This window comes from Elephas maximus, chromosome 20, assembly GCF_024166365.1.
Source record: "Elephas maximus indicus isolate mEleMax1 chromosome 20, mEleMax1 primary haplotype, whole genome shotgun sequence".
NCBI classification, from domain to species: Eukaryota; Metazoa; Chordata; class Mammalia; order Proboscidea; family Elephantidae; genus Elephas; species Elephas maximus.
In genome coordinates, this window is record NC_064838.1 from 64959716 (window position 1) to 64977989 (window position 18274).

Below are 18274 nucleotides of genomic sequence, written 5' to 3' on the forward strand. Positions count from 1 at the left end.
AAGGCCCACCACTCATCTATCAGTTAGTCATAATGTGGTGGCTTACATGTTGCTGTGATGCTAGAAGATATGTTACCAGTATTTTAAATACCAAGACGGTCACCCATGGTGGACACATTTCAGTGAAGCTTCCAAACTAAGACAGACCGGGAAGAAGGAGCTGGTGATATACTTCTGAAAAAACTGGTCAGTGAAAACCTTATGAATAGCAGCAAAACACTGTCTGATGTAGTACTGGAAGATGAGCTCCTCAGGCTGGAAGGCTCTCAAAGTACGACTGGGGAAGAGCTCCCTCCTCAAAATAGAGTCAACTTAATGACGTGGATAACATAAAGATTTCGGGACATTCATTTGCTGATGTGACATGACTTAAAATGAGAAGAAATAGCTGCAAACATCCATTAGTAATTGGAATGTAGGAAGTATGAAGTATGCATGAACCTAGGAAAATTGTAAATTGTAAGTGAGCTATGCAAAAAAAATTTTTTTTTCTTTTAAAAAACCGTGGGCTGCCAGAAGAAAGAACAAATCTGTTTTGACAGAAGTACAGCCAGAATACTCCTTAAAAACAAGGATTGTGTGTCTTGGTCTCACGTAGCTTGAACATGTTATCAGTAGGGACCAGTCCGTGGAGGAGGATATCATCCTTAGTAAAGTAGAGGGTCAGTGAAAAAGACGACCCTCAATGAGATGGATTGACATAATAGCTGCAACAATGGGCTCAAACATAGCAATGATTGTGAGGATGGCACAGAACCAGACAGCATCTCATTGTGTTCTAAGTAGGCCCACTATGAGTTGGCACCGACTCTATAGCACCTGATAACAACAACATACCAAAGGTAGGGCCAATACAATAGAATGGTGACAGGAAAATCAGTTAGGTGAGTTCAAAACACCTAGAATATTAGCAAAAATAAAATCAAACAGGATCCATCCTATTTCTAAAACAAAATACAACTAAAGGGGTTTGAAAAGTCATTGGTCCAACAATATTTAATATACAGATACTCAAATAGCATGTATTTCAATTAATTAGGCTTCTAGAGGAGTACTGTGGTATTTGGACTTGGACATGAAATCAATACTGGCCTTATAGATACTCCCCACGTTCATCAGCCCTCCCTCCACTCCAAGCCCCTCCTTTCCCCAAAATCAATACAAATACCTTATATTAGCCAGACAGGACAGTTATATTTAAGTGGAACTAGGAATCTAAATTACAAATGTAAATGTCTAAAGCTTGTAGCCTGGGAATTTTCCTAAGGGGAATATCTGATGTGACGTTTTTGTTATTCTTATGACTGTGTTCATGAACACATCACAAGGGTGGCTTAAAGGTTTAGCTGAGTGCCATAAATTAGATTTTTTTTTTAAAGAAATCATGTCCTTGACATATTTTTTCATTATCTGAGAAGAATGAAACAGATTTTTTGGTTAATTAGTGCCAAGGCACGTATTTTGCATTAGCATTAAGTTTACCAAAATGCCTTTAAAAACTGTAACAGATGGCAGAATTATAATAGCTTTTCCTTATGATTTAGGTTAAGAATGAAGTGTCAGGAGAATTCTCCTCCTACCTAACTTTTCCATGAAGTTAATGCATTTAATAGATATGATGTATTGTTTTCCTTACTGAGGTGTAAACAACTCTATCTCACGTTAGATGGGTTTAATGAGATATGGGAATACATTTCTGTATTACCTACCTAGGGCAAAGGGATTTTCCAGGGTTTAAACACAGAACCACATAGAAACAACTCTCTCTGCAGCACTGGGTATCGCATGCCTCCACGTTGTCTCCCATCATCAACACCAAACTCTCCAAATTTCCCCACCCTCTCTAAATTCCCCCTTCCTTCTTTCACCTTCTCCACTTGGCCTCCACAGTATTACTTGTCAGGTTAACTTCCTATCTCTCTGACTGTTCCTACATCAGCTTCCTTCTAACTCCTTCTATGTGGCTTAATAATAAAGGGTAAGGAGCACCACACACCGGGCGTATTTTGGACTCACTTCCTCTTACCAATTAAACAGAATCTTCTTCCCTCAGGCCCTTTTCCTCAGGCAATGATGTCACTCATTCTTTGGCCTTAGTCATGTGTTGAGGCATCAATTTCGGATGACCTCCAAGTCAATATATTAAAACTCAGATTCCCAGCTAACCTGGAATCAAACAATAAATAAAAAGTAAAACAGTCAGTAAAACTGGGCACAGGGGAGCTGAGCATGGCATCCTGAGATGGCGCAAACACGGGACGCAGCCCTAGCCCCCAGAAGTGACCTCGGGGGAAGCCCAGCCAGTGCACAGAGGTAGCGCAGCAATGCAGCTGACAGGAGGAGAAGTCACCGGGAGGCAGCAACTGCTTTTGGAGCCTGGAGTGCAGCGTCCCAACCAGGGAACCTTGGCGCTGGGCATTGGACTGGGAGCAGAGGAACTGACCACGGCTTCCGAGACTGTACAAGCACAGGACGTGGGCCTGACCCTCAGGGGCAATCTCGACCCAGCCAATGCAAACAGGCTGCACGCCCCTCGGGAATCTCAGATACAGCAGTCATCACCAAGCAAGATAAGTAACTTTGTCTATATTCCTGGGTGCTTACCCTTTCCTATCTATTTGATCCCTCCCCTCCCCTTCCCAGGCGGCTTCATTAACATTGGAATTTGCTGGGCCAGAGACTGAAGTGCTCTGTGGTTTTTTTTTTTTTTTTTTTTTGGTCTTTTCCTAACCCATTCTTCTGCCCTGACAGAAGCAGCTACAAAAAACCCAGGGATCAAAAATCCTTCCCTGACTTCCTGAAATTGGACTAAAAATACAGAACCAGCTCCAGCCAAGCATATGAGATCCAGAGTCTTGGGCTTTCATCCCTACAGGGAACAAGGTGGCTATTATAATGCAAAGGCAATTCTGATAGGGATCTGACTGTAATCGTTTTAGCGGATTACTGGAATGACAAGTTTCCCAGGTCTGATATCTCTACCTATTAAAAAGAGCCCTCACTGACACACAATGGGGAACTGAGGGCTGAAGCTCCGCCCAAACCACCTAGCCTCCTGCCATAGGGGTCTGAGGGTAGTGACACCTACCAATCTGTAGAGGTACATGCATTGGGTGCCCAAGGTACAGCTGCAGAGCCCACCCACCAAAGTGCTTTAGGAATAGAGACACACCTACCTCACTGGCACTTGGGGGAAGGCTGTCAGCATCCTGCCCCCACTGGAGTGTGACCCCCTGTTGCTACTAGAATCTGGAGCACACAACTATCACCACTACCCTCTAAGTGAATAGGTGACAGTCTACACCACACACTTGGTGACCGAAAATCAGATTCTACTCAAGAATACTGACTAGGCTCTTAGGCTTATATATCTGGTAACAGCCCAAATCAGCCAGTAATAGGACAGAAGTGATTCAAGGCTACAACAATCAAGACAGTGCAATCTAGTAGCCCATCTACGTATATTGAAAAAAAAAACAAAACAAGATAAGACTCAGTGAGCTAATATAAAATAAACCGTTACAATATCTTATAGATGGCTCGGAGACAGCAGTCGATATCAAACCACATAAAGAAGCAGACCATGATTGCTTCTACAACTCCCCAAATTAAAGAATCAAAATCCTTCCCAAAGAAAATACAATCCTGGAATTGCCAGATGCAGAATATAAAAAACTAATTTACAGAATGCTTCAAGACATCAGGGATGACCTCAGAAATGAAATAAGGCAATCTACAGAAAAAGCCAAGGAACACACTGATAAAGCAGTTGAAGAAATCAAAAAGATTATTCAAGAACATAGTGGAAAAATTAATAAGCTCCAAGAATCCATAGAGAGACAGCATTCAGAAATCCAAAAGATTAACAGTAAAATTACAGAATTAGGCAACTCAATAGGAAGTCAGAGGAGCAGAATCGAACAATTGGAATGCAGAGTGGGGGAGGGGGAGGATAAGGCAATTGACACCAATATAAATGTAGATGAAAAAAAAATCAGATGAAAGAATTAAAAAAACATGAAGAAACCGTAAGAATCATGTGGGACTCTATCAAGAAGAATAAATTGCGTGTGATTGGAGTTCCAGAACGGGGAGGGATAATAGAAAATATAGAGAGAATAGTTGAAGATCTGTTGGCAGAAAACGTCCCTGACATCATGAAAGACGAAAGGATATCTATCCAAGATGCTCATCGAACCCCATATAAGATTGATCCAAAAAGAAAATCAGCAAGACATATTATCATCAAACTCACCAAAACCAAAGATAAAGAGAAAATTCTAAAAGCACCCAGGGATAAAAGAAAGGCCTCCTACAAAGGAGAATCAATAAGAATAAGTTCAGACTACTCAGCAGAAACCATGCAGTCAAGAAGGCAATAGGATGACATATATAGAGCACTGAAGGAGAAAAACTGCCAGCCAAGGATCATATATCCAGCAAAACTCTCTCTCAAATATGAAGGTAAAATTAAAACATTTACAGATGAGCACAAGCTTAGAGATTTGCAAAAACCAAACCAAAGCTACAAGAAATACTAAAGGAAATTGGTCAGAAAATCAGTAATATCAGATACCAACACAACACAAGGTCACAGAACAGAACATTCTGATAACAACTCAAATAGGAAAATCACAAAAACAAATTAAGATTAATTTTTTTAAAAAAGAAAAAATGCTCAAAACACAGAATCACTGAAGTCAATATGTAAAAGATCACAATAATCAAAAAGAGGGACTAATTACAGGAGGCATAGAACTGTCATATGGAGAGGAGAACAAGGCTATATAAGACAATACAAGCTAGGTTTTTACTTAGAAAAATAGGGGTAAATATTAAGGTAACCACAAAGAGGTCCAACAATTCCATAACTCAAAATAAAAACCAAGAAAAACATAACGACTCAGCAAACATAAATTCAACTACTATGAAAATGAGGAACACACAATTTACAAAGAAAAACGTCTCAGCACAAAAAAGTAAGTGGAAAAATGAAATTGTCAACAACACACACACAAAGGCATCAAAATGACAGCCCTAAACACATACTTATCTGTAATTACGCTGAATGTAAATGGACTAAATGCACCAATAAAGAGACAGAGAGTCTCAAATTGGATAAAGAAACACGATCCATCTATATGCTGCCTACAAGAGACACACCTTAGACTTAAGAGACACAAACAAACTAAAACTCAAAGGACGGAAAAAAATATATCAAGCAAACAACAAGCAAAAAAGAGCAGGAGTAGCAATATTAGTTTCTGAAAAAATAGACTTTAAAGTTAAATCCACCACAAAGGATAAAGATGGATACTACATAATGATTAAAGGGACAATAGACCAGGAAGATACAACCATATTAAATGTTTATGCAACCAATGACAGGGCTGCAAGATACATAAAACAAACTTTAACAGAACTGAAAAGTGAGATAGACATCTCCACAATTATAGTAGGAGACTTCAACACACCACTTTCAGAGAAGGATAGGACTTCCAGTAAGAAGCCTCAACAGAGACACGGAAGACCTAATTGCTACATCAACCAACTTGACCTCATAGACTTATACAGAACACTCCACCCAACAGCTGCAAAGTATACTTTTTTTTCTAGTGCACATGGAACATTCTCTAGAATAGATCACATATTAGGTCATAAAACAAACCTTTGCAGAATCCAAAACAGCAAAAACAAACAATAAAAATTAGAGCTGAGCTAAATGAATTAGAGAACAGAAAAACAATTGAAAGAATTAACAAAGCCCAAAGCCGGTTCTTTGAAAAAATTAAAAAAATTGATAAACCATTGGCCAGACTGACTAAAGAAATACAGGAAAGGAAACAAATAACCCGAATAAGAAACGAGATGGGCCACATCACAAAGACCCAACTGAAATTAAAAGAATCATTTCAGATTACTACGAAAAATTGTACTCTAACAAATTTGCAAACATAGAAGAAATGGATGAATCCCTAGAAATACACTACCTACCTAAACTAATACAATCAGAAGTAGAACAACTAAATAGACCCATAACAAAAAAAGAGATTGAAAAGGTAATCAAAAAACTCCCAACAAAAAAAAAGCCCTGGCTTGGACGGCTTCACTGTAGAGTTCTACCAAACTTTCAGAGAAGAGTTAACACCACTACTACTAAAGGTACTTCAAAGCATAGAAAATGATGGAATACTACCTAACTCATTCTATGAAGCCACCATATCTCTGATACCAAAACCAGGTAAAGACACCACAAAAAAAGAAAATTACAGACCTATATCCCTCATGAACATAGATGCAAAAATCCTCAACAAAATTCTAGCCAATAGAATTCAACAACATATCAAAAAAAATAATCCATCACGACCAAGTGGGATTTATACCAGATATGCAAGTTGGTTTAATATTAGAAAAATCATTAATGTAATCCACCATATAAACAAGACAAAAACCACATGATCTTATCAATTGATCCAGAAAAGGCATTTGACAAAGTTCAACACCCACTGATGATAAAAACTCTCAGGAAGATAGGAATTGAAGGAAAATTCCTCAACATAATAAAGGGCATCTATACAAAGCCAACACTCAACATCATTCTAGATGGAGAGAGCCTGAAAGCATTTCCCTTGAGAACGGGAACCAGACAAGGATGCCCTTTATCACCACTCTTATTCAACATTGTGCTAGAGGGCCCAGTCAGAGCAGTTAGGCTAGACAAAGAAATAAAGGGCATCCGGATTGGCAAGGAAGAAGTAAAATTATCTCTATTTGCAGATGACAGGATCTTATACACAGAAAACCCTAAGGAATCCTCCAGAAAACTACTGAAACTAATAGAAGAGTTTGGCAGAGTCTCAGGTTACAAGATAAACATACAAAAATCACTTGGATTCCTCTACATCAACAAAAAGAACATCGAAGAGGAAATCACCAAATCAATACCATTCACAGTAGCCCCCAAGAAAATAAAATACTTAGGAATAAATCTTACCAAAGATGTAAAAGAACTATACAAAGAAAACTATGACGTACTAGTGCAAGAAACTAAAAGGGAGCTACCTAAGTAGAAAAACATACCTTGCTCATGGATAGGAAGACTTAACATAGTAAAAATGTCTGTTCTACCAAAAGCCATCTATACATACAATGCACTTCCGATCCAAATTCCAATGACATTTTTTAATGTGATGGAGAAACAAATCACCAACTTCATATGGAAGGGAAAGAAGCCCCGGATAAGTAAAGCATTACTGAAAAAGAAGAAGAAAGTGGGAGGCCTCACTCTACCTGATTTTAGAACATATTATACAGCTGCAGTAGTCAAAACAGCCTGGTACTGGTACAATAACAGGCACATAGACCAATGGAACAGAATTGAGACCCCAGATATAAATTCATCCACATATGAGCAGCTGATATTTGACAAAGGCCCAGTGTCAGTTAATTGGGGAAAAGATAATCTTTTTAACAAATGGTGCTGGCATAACTGGATATCCATTTGCAAAAAAATGAAACAGGACCCATACCTCACACCATGCACAAAAACTAACTCCAAGTGGATCAAAGACCTAAACATAAAGACTAAAACGATAAAGATCATGGAAGAAAAAATAGGGACAATGTTAGCAGTCCTAATACAAGGCATAAACAGAATACAAAACATTACCAAAAATGACGAACAGAAACCAGATAACTGGGAGCTCCTAAAAATCAAACACCTATGCTCATCTAAAGACTTCACCAAAAGAGTAAAAAGACCACCTACAGATTGGGAAAGAATTTTCACCTATGACATCTCCGACCAGCGCCTGATCTCTAAAATCTACATGATTCTGTCAAAACTCAACCACAAAAGGACAAACAACCCAATCAAAAAGTGGGCAAAGGATATGAACACGCACTTCACTAAAGAAGATATTCAGGCAGCTAACAGATACATGAGAAAATGCTCTCGATCATTAGCCATTAGAGAAATGCAAATTAAAACTACGATGAGATTCCATCTCACTCCAACAAGGCTGGCATTAATCCAAAAAACAAAATAATAAATGTTGGAGAGGCTGCGGAGAGATTGGAACTCTTATACACTGCTGGTGGGAATGTCAAATGGTACAACCACTTTGGAAATCTATCTGGCGTTTTCTTAAAAAGTTAGAAATAGAACTACCATACAACCCAGAAGTCCCATTCCTCGGAATATACCCTAGAGAAATAAAAGCCTTTACACGAACAGATGTATGCACACCCATGTTTATTGCAGCACTGTTTACAATAGCAAAAAGCTGGAAGCAACCAAGGTGTCCATCAATGGATGAATGGTTAAATAAATTATGGTATATTCACACAATGAAATACTACGCATCGATAAGGAACAGTGAGGAATCTGTGAAACATTTCATTACATGGAGGAACCTGGAGGGCATTATGCTGAGTGAAATTAGTCAGAGGCAAAAGGACAAATATTGTATAAGACCACTATTATAAGAGCTTGAGAAATAGTATAAACTGAGAAGAACACATACTTTTGTGGTTACGAGAGGGAGAGTGGGGAGAGCATTATTTACTGATTAGTTAGTAGATAAGAACTACTTTAGGTGAAGGGAAGGACAATACTCAATACAGGGAAGGTCAGCTCAACTGGACTGGACCAAAAGCAAAGAAGTCTCTGGGATAAACTGAATGCTTCGAAGGTCAGCGGAGCAAGGGGTTTGGGGACTATGGCTTAAAAGGACTTCTAAGTCAATTAGGAAAAATAATTCTATTATGAAAACATTCTGCATCCCACTTTGAAGTGTTGCATCTGGGGTCTTAAATGCTAACAAGCGGCCATCTAGATGCATCAATTAGTCTCAACGCACCTGGATCAAGGGAGAATGAAGAACACCAAGGTCACACAATAACTATGAGCCCGAGAGATAGAAAGGGAACTAGAACTAGAGACTTACAGCACCCTGAGACCAGAAGAACTAGATGGTGCCTGGCCAGAACCAATGACTGCCCTGATAGGGAGCACAACAGAGAACCCCTGAGGGAGCAGGAGAACAGTGGGATGCAGACCCCAAATTCTCATAAAAAGACCAGACTTAATGATCTGACTGAGACTAGAAGAATCCCAGCGGTCATGGTCCCCAAACCTTCTGTTGGCCCAGGATAGGAACCATTCCAGAAGACAACTTATCAGACATGGAAGGGACTGGACAATGGGTTGGAGAGAGATGCTGATGAAGAGTGAGCTACTTGTATCAGGTGGACACTTGAGACTGTGTTGGCATCTCCTGTCTGGAGGGGAGATGAGAGGGTAGAGAGGGTTAGAAACTGGCAAAACAGTCAGGAAAGGAGAGACTGGAGGGAGGGAGCGGGCTGACTCATTAGGGGGAGAGTAAATGGGAGTATGTAGTAAGGTGTATATAGGCTTATATGTGACAGACTGACTTGATTTGTAAACTTTCACTTAAAGCACAATAAAAATTATTTTAAAAAAAGTAAAACAAAAGAAGAGGAAAGGCAGGTAGAAGAATAAGAATAAAAATAGACACTAACATTTATTGACTTTTAGTATAGGCTAAGCTTACTTAATACATGGGACAAGCTTACTTAACATATACTACCTTTATTTTTCACAATACTGGGAGAAGTGTAATAACTTGATTGATGTCACACAACTAGAGAGATTCAGGATTTAAATACTGGCTTAGCTTTAGCCACTGGGCTCTTCTGGCTCCCTCTTCTCTCTCACCTCCCACTTCTAATCAACTTTGGCAGTTCTCCGCTTTGCTTAGTAACTTGTATCAACACATTTGTTCCATCCCATCACCCTATCACACAACTCAGGAGTGTGCCAACCACCAACAGTCTCCCAACTTTTTTTTTTAATTGTCCATTAGGCGGAAGTTTACAGCACAAATTAGTTTCTCATTCTAAAATTTATACAAAATTTTTTTGTGTGACATTGGTTGCAATCCCCACATTGTGTCAGCATTTTCTTTCTTTCCTTTTCTAATTCTGGTCCCCCATGTCCATTCATCCAGTTTTCCTGTCTCTTCCTGCCTTCTTGTCTTTGTTTTTGGGCAGTTGTTGCCCATTTGGTCTCGTAAACATTACTGAAATAAGAAGCAGCACATTCTTCACGTGGGTTACCTTTGTTTTATTGTTGTCGTTAGATGCCATCGAGTCAGTTCCAACTCATGATGGCCCCATGCACAGCAGAATGAAACACTGCCTTGTCCTGCACCATTCTCACAATCCTTGCTATGTTTGAGCCCGTCGTTGCAGCCACTGTGTCAATTCATCTTGCTGAGGGTCTTCATCTTTTTCTCGGACCCTCTACTTTACCAGGCATGATGTGCTTTTCCAGGGACTGGTCCCTCCTGATAATATGTCCAAAGTATGTGTGACAAAGTCTCACCATCCAAGCTTTCAAGGAGTATCCTGGCTGTACTTCTTTGCCAATACCATAATTCAAAGGCATCAATTCTTTGGTTTCCTTATTCATTGTCCAACTTGCGCATGCAAATAAGGTGACTAAAAATACCGTGACTTGGGTCTTGTGTACCTTAGTCCTCAAAGTGACATCTTCACTTTTCACCAATACTTTGAAGAGGTCTTTTGAAGCAGATTTGCCCAGTGCAATAAGTCATTTGATTTCTAGACTGCTGATTTCATGGGCATTGATTGTGGATCCAAGTAAAATGAAATCCTTGTTAACTTCAATCTTTTCTCCATTTATCATGGTGTTGCTTATTGGTCCATTTGGGAGGAGCTTTGTTTTCTTTATGTTGAGGCGCAATTCATACTGAAAGCTGTACTCTGATCTTCGTCAGTAAGTACTTCAGGTCCTCTTTGCTTTCAGCAACAAGGTTGTGTCGTTTGCATATCCAGGTTATTAATGAGTATTCATTCAATCCTGATGGCTCCTTCTTCTTCACATAGTCCAGCTTCTTGGATTATTTGCTCAGCATACAGATTGAATAAGTATGGTAAAAGGATACAACCCTGTGGTACACCTTTCCTGATTTTACACCACACAGTATCTCCTTGTTCTGTCTAAATGATTGCCTCTTGGTCTATGTACAGGTTCTGCATGAACATTATTAAGTGTTCTGGAATTCCCACTCAGCAATGTTATCCATAATTTGTCAGGATCTACACAGTTGAATGCCATTGCATAGTCAATAAAACACAGGTAAACATCTTTCTGTATTTGTTTTATAGGTTGAAAGGTGAACTTCAGGAGTGGCTTCATTGCTGAAGTAAAAGGGTGTCCGGGGGGCCATAGTCTTGGGATTCATTCCTTCAGTCTCTGTCAAACCCATAAGTCTGGCCTTTTGTGTGTGTGTGTGAATTTGAATTTTGATCTACATTTTTCTCCAGGTCTGTCCAGCACCCTCTATTGTGATTCTTGTCAGAGTGGTCGGTGATGGAGCCAGGTATCATCTAGTTGTTCTGAGGCCAGGCTGGTGGAGGCTGTTGTTCATGTGGTCCACTGGTCCTTTGGAGTAATATTTTCCTTGTCTTTTTTTTTTTTTCATTCTTCTTTGCTCTGGATGGGATGGGACCTACAGAAGTATCTTAGATGGCCACTCACCAGTTTTTAAGACCCCAAACACTACTCATCAAAGTAGGATGTAGAATATTTTCTTTATGAACTATGTTATGCCAATTGATCTAGATGCCTCCTCAGACCATGGTCTATGACACTCAGCCCCAGTAACTTGGTCCCTCAAGGTCTTTGGATATGTCTAGGAAGCTTCTATGACTTTGCCTTGGTCAAGTTGTGCTGACTTTCCCTATATTGTGTGTTGTCTTTCCCTTCACCAAAGTTAACACTTGTCTACTATCTAGTTAGAGATTTTCTCTCCGCACCCCTCCCCTCCCTCATAACCATCAAAGATTGTTTTTTTTAATTTTTTTTTTTTCTGTGTATAAATCTTTCCTCGGGTTTTTATAATAGTGCTCTCGTACAATATTTGTCCTTTTGTGATTGACTTATTTCACCCACCATAATGCCCTCCAAATTCACCCATGGTGTGAGATGTTTCATGGATTCATCACTGTTGTTTATCATTGTGTAGTATCCCATTGTGTGCATGTACCATAATTTGTTTACTCATTTGTCTGCTGATGAGCTCTTAGGTTGCTTCCATCTTTTTGCTATTGTGACTAATGCTGCAACGAACATGGGTATGTATATGTCTACTCATGTGACAGCTCTTATTTCTCTAGGATATATTCCTAGGAGTCGGACTGCTGGATCATATGGTGTTTCTATTTCTAGGTTTTGAAGGAAGTGACAAATCATTTTCCATAGTGGTTGCACCATTTTACATTCCTACCAGCAGTGCATAAGAGTTTGAATCTCCCTGCAACCTCTCCGACATTTGTTATTTTATGTTTTTGTTTGTTTGGTTAGTGCCAGTAATGTCAAATGTCAGGGTGAGATGGTATCTCACTGTACTTTTTTGATTTGCATTTCTTTAATGGGTAATTGTCATGAACACTGCCTCATGTGTCTGTTAGTCACCTGAATGACATCTTTGGCCAAGTGTCTGTTTATATCCTTTGCCAATTTTTGAATTAGATTATTTGTACTTTTGTTGTTGAGTTGTTGAAGTAGTCTACAGATTTTAGAGATTAGACCCTTGTCGGAAATGTTGTAGCCAAAAATTTTCCCCAGTCTGTAGGTTCCTTTTTACTCTTTTGCTGAAATCTTTTGTTGAGCTTAAGTGTTTAATTTTTAGGAGTTCCCAGTTATCTTGTTTATCTTCTAGTGTTTGTGCATTGTTAGTTATGGTTTGTATTGTATTTATGCCATGTATTAGGGCCCCTAGCTTTCTCCCTATTTTTTCTTTCATGATCTTGATCGCTTTAGGTTTTATATTTAGGTCTTTGATCCATTTTCAGTTAGCTTTTGTGTATGGTGTGAGGTATGGGTCCTGCTTCCTTTTTATTTTTTACAGATGGACGTTCAGTTTTGCCAGCACCATTTGTTAAAAGGATTGTCTTTTAACAGGTCCTTTCTCAAATATCACCTGACCATATGTGGATAGATTTAAATCTGGGTTCTTGATTCTGTTCCATTGGTCTATCTATCTATCACTGTACCAGTACCAGGCTGTGGCTGTATAGGAGGTTCCGAGATCAGGTAGTATGAGCCCCCAACCCCCACTTTGTGCTTTTTCTTCAATAATGCTTTGCTTATCCGGGATCCTAACTCTTCTTAATACCTCATGTTTCTTTACCCCCAATCCAAATTCAGTTATCAGAATAACCTTACTGATTTCCAGCTCTAACATACATAGTAGCAAAACTGCACATTGTCTACACCTGTCCATTTACTTTGAATTATTTTACAACCCTAAGTTGTAGGTGGGGAGAGTGGTGTCTCATCAGTAGAATTCTCACCTTCTATGCAGGAAACACGGGTTAGATTCCCATCCAATGCACCTCATGTACAGTCACCGCCTGTTTGTCAGTGGAGCCTTATGTGATGCTATGATCTCAAACAGGTTTCAGTGGAGCTTCTAGACTAAGACAGAGTAGAAAGAAAGGCCTGGCAATGTACTTCCAAAAATTAGCCAACAAAAATTCTGTGGATCACAAGGGTCCAGTCCTGTTGTACCTGGGGTCCCCAAGAGCGAGGGCTGACTGGATGGCAGCTAACAACAAGAACAAAGTTGTAAGTAACTGATGGCAATGCAAAATGACATACAAATTATGTCCTATTTGATAGAGGTTTAATTGACTTCTCTCTTTCCTCTCCTTCCCTTGCAAAAAAACCAGTTTTGCCTCCATTTATACATTCATTTCAACATTCCTGTTGTATAAACGTATCTGTTTTTGAATTCTCTCTCTTGAACCAGTTATAACATCTGCCAGTTTCCCTTTACCATGTGTTGATTTCCATATTTATATGGGAGTCTGATTTTACCTATTTCTGAAATTTTTAAGAATAGGTACAACTTCTAACACCTCCATTGCTTGCTCAAGGACCACCAATGGATACCAGTTACCAAAGGAATTTAGTCCAGACACCTCACTGCAATTCAAAGCCAATTTTACAACCTCCTCTACTCTTTCAGTGGCGTGTTCCCCTGCCAGCCCACCTCCTCCCCATTCCCAACCTACATACAGGCCAAAAGGAAATCCTCAGGTCCCACATACAGGTTTTGCTTTCTGACTTTTCTTCCTTTGCTGATGCCAATTTTTCCACTTAAAATCTGGCTTTTCGTATACATACATAGCTACTACGGAATGCCTTAGGCCCACGCTTCACAAGCTTTTACATAGAAAACATGGGCAAGCCAGTCCCTGGGTAGTACAAAAGTTTAATGTGCTCAGCTCCTAACCAAAATGTTGGAGGTTCTAGTCCACCCAGAGGCTCCTTGAAGAAAGGCCTCACAATCTACTTTAAAACATCAGCCATTGAAAACCTATAGACCACAGTTCTACTCTGATACACACAGGGTCACCATGAGTCAGAGCATACTTGAAGGCAGTAAACAAAACAAACATAGGCAAAGGGAATGAACATTTGCCTGTGGGGGAGGGGGCAAATAAAGGAAAATGCTAGGAGCAGAAATTTCTTTGAACTCTCATGTTTTATCTTAAAAATGTACACTGATTACACACACAGGTAGTCCCTGACTCACGACGTATTCCTGTTACCACCAACCATGCTTCTACCCTCAGTGTATCTGGAACATTGCATCTTCTGGAGAGGAAGTTATGGCAAAATGCATGCAGGGGATACAGAAAAAATTGCTGAGTGATGTGAGCGTGCTCTAAGCATTTGATCAGGATAATACGATGGAAGAGATTGGTGGAAAAACGGTCCGTATGGGAAGAACGCTCAGTTCAGAATCTGATATTGCTGATGTGGAACAGCTCGTAGATCATGGCAAAGGGGATGTGACAGGTCAGGACTTAATGGATTTTGAAGAGGGAAGAAATGCTGAAGAAGACAGAAATAATAATGAGGAAGAAGAAGGAGAGAAGTTGTCAAAAAATTTTACAGTTAAAGTATTTGCTAGAGTTCTTTGTAAACTAAATCAAGGGCTTCAGTTGCTTGAAACATGAACCCTAACACTGATCGCTTTGCTGAAGTTGATAGGCAGATTCAGGAAGCAGTGAGATGTTACCATGAAACAGATGCAGAAAGAAAGAAAAGGACCATACAGACAACTGTGACTAATTTTCTGACTAGAAACATCATTCCCATTCCCAGGGATAATCTAGATGATACAGAATCTTCCACAAGTGGATTTATTACCACAACTGAGAAAATGCTGATGTTGTCTGACTCTTCTTCATTGTGGGAGTAAATTTTTACGATTTGTGTATTTTTTTATGTATTATTAAAATACATCTGTAAGTTTATATGTAATGTTTTCAAAACTCCAAAGACAAATAAAGATCAAATTTATAGATACTGATAGTAAAAGACAATAATAAAGAAAATAAAAATTAAGAAAAAAAAAAAGAGGTATTTGACTTATGTCAGAATCGACTTGTCACGTCACAACAAAACCCCACAGTAAGTCGGGGGCTACCTGTACTATGCAAAATGTTGGCTTTCATGAAAAACAATGAAAATATTACTTCCACCCTCAAGGATTACAGTAAAATTAACGTTCCAAGAAGAGATGCCTTACCTACCCTGTGACTCTGAATACCCTGTGGCATATCATGTGACAGTGCTGAGCTTTACCTGGGCCCTGTGCTCCCAGGAAAGAGTGATGGTTAAGAAATGCATCCACCCCATGCTTGTGTTTCCGGAAATGGAAAACAGCCATGCTTCCGCATGTGACTTAGACAAGACCCACCGTCACCCTACACTGTGATTCCCTCCTTTGTCCGCGTCTATAAGACTTCAGGCCCTCTTCCTTTTCTCTGAGACGTTCCTTTTTTAATAAACGTTCTCCCCATTGCAGTAGCCTGATTAAATTCATCTCCTTAGTTGTCCAGTGCATTATGTCTTTGACATATGTTCCCAAGAGTACACCCCACTTTGAAAAGCCCCCAAATTTCTGCGATACCTCTTATGATTATCATTGTGAAATCTGGAACACATGGTGTATTGAATTGTAATAGTTGACAGAAATCCAAACCTGATATGGTTCTGAAAGATTTTCTCATCCCGAATCCCATTCAAGGAGCCATGGTGGCACAATGGTTAAGAGCTTGCCAGCTAACAAAAAGGTCAGCAGTTTGAAGCCACCAGCCATTCCTTGGAAACCCGATGGGGCTCGATGGCAACGGATTTGGGTTTTTTTGTTTGTTTAACCCAATTTAAAGGTGATTACCAAGGTTATAAGCACACCAGCTTGATAGGAATCACTGCACCAGGCCCGGCCTTGTGGCCTTGCTGTGGCTGGGCACATAGGAGGAAGTGGGCAGACATCCTGCCTACAACCTTTAAGATTTCTGAAAATTAAGATGCTGGAAATGGACACTAGAATTCATTCATTCTTCTTTGAACACCTGTTGCTAGGACGAGGCAGATGAGGTCCTGAATACTGGAGATAGAATCTGTTCAATGGGAAAACTATAAAAACTTGATTAAAGCTTTGAATTCCAAACTGAAGATAAAGTTGAAAGGATGAATATGAGTAGGAGTGTGGGGAGAGGCTTCAGGGCTATTACAAAACATCAAAACATTTGGAGCAGAGGATGTGAAAGAGCTTAAATTATAGAAAATGCAAATAATAACAGCTTGATTATGTTTTTTTAAAGAAATCCCTTAAAAAATGCATGGACTGGGCTGAGTGATTTAAATGCATTACCTCACTAAATCCTTACAGTAACTTCAGGAGCTAAGTACTATTATTAGCCCCACTTAACAGAAAAGCACAGCCTCAGAGAGGTTAGTTCATTTGTCCGTGGTTCTTGCAGACAGTAAGTAGCAGGGCAGGCTGACTCAAACCAAATAATGCCTCCCCAAATGCCTCCACCACAGGGTTTCAGGAAAGGGTATGCAATGTAAATTAGAATCCAGAGGGGGAAGGTGGGAGGAAATAAACAGGGGGTCATAATTCCTATGCCAAGCTAGGGGCTCTGAACCCTGAAGTGATAGAAAAACAAGGAAAACATCAAGAGGCGGTAAGATGAAAGGTAACGCAGACCCAAATCCACTGCCGTTGAGTCAATTGCGACTCATAGTGAACCTACAGGATAGAGTAGAACTGCCCCTTAGAGTTTCCAAGGAGCGCTTGGCGGATTCAAACTGCCGACCTTTTGGTTAGCAGCCATAGCACTTAACCACTACGCCACCAGGGTTTCCAAGATGCAAGGTAGGGACCTAGAAATGAATTTTACCGGTTGCTGTAAAGTCAATTCTGATGCATGGTGACCCCATGTATGTCAGAGTAGACATACTAAGGTGATTTTTGGGACTGATTGCCAGGCCTTCCTTCTAGGGTAGCTCTTGGTGGACATGAACCTCCAACCTTTTGGTTAGCAACTGAGCGAGTTAACCATTTGCACCACCCAGGGACTTGCTGTGCCTTGGAGACTAATCACTGAGTGTGCCAATTAAATACGATGACTACTGGAAACTCACAGACAATACAGAGAGATATTTAAATACCTTGTTTACGGGATTACTGCAAAACGTGGTGTCAAGAGAGACAAAGCATAAAATACAGAAGATATTTTTCTTCCTCCATGGTGGGAATATTAAGAAACTTGGTGTATTCACTTTTCTTTAGAAGTTTGAAAACTTTTAATAAATGAATGAACTACCAAACTAAAAAGAAAAAGATTGGTGTGGATTTAGATTTAACACAGAACTTCTATTAACAATAAATGCTCTTGGAACCCTAAGGAATTCCAACAAAATTATTTATTATACCACTTTTTTTCTTACATTCATGACAGAGAAGAAAAGAAAAGCACAATACATACCTACTGTATTATATCAAATCTCAGATGCCACTAATGCAAGGGACATGCTAACTGCAGTGATACTAAGCTGGAAAAAAAAAAAGTGTATCTCAGAAACAACTAACCATAGTATAACATCACGGGCATAAGTCTTGCTGATGAGGAAGTTTCTTTATTGTCATAAAATGTAGACGTTTTTAAGGATATATTTAATCTGATAGATTAATAACTAGCATGGTAGTCTATTCATATATAACAGAACCTGTGGATTTTCAGAAGTCAAGCAAGAACAAACCTCAGAATGTATTGTAAAGGGATAATTCTGCTATCAGATAATCTTCAGCATAAAGATCACCCTCATGGTAAGTTAAATTTAGGAGAAACTTTAAGG

At 39.5% G+C, this 18274-nt stretch overlaps 1 protein-coding gene and 1 long non-coding RNA gene across 5 annotated transcripts in view; both read right to left on the reverse strand.

Moving 5' to 3' along the window:
- LOC126064400 (uncharacterized) overlaps window positions 1-14993 on the reverse strand; it is a 33503-nt gene extending 18510 nt beyond the window's left edge. The window contains exons 1-2 of the long non-coding RNA XR_007514503.1: window positions 13405-14993; window positions 2027-2166 (exon numbers count right to left, since the gene is read on the reverse strand). This is a non-coding gene — a long non-coding RNA (uncharacterized LOC126064400). The remainder of the gene's footprint in view (window positions 1-2026; window positions 2167-13404) is intronic.
- FHIT (fragile histidine triad diadenosine triphosphatase) overlaps window positions 1-18274 on the reverse strand; it is a 1766300-nt gene that overhangs the window by 622638 nt on the left and 1125388 nt on the right. The window lies entirely within an intron of this gene.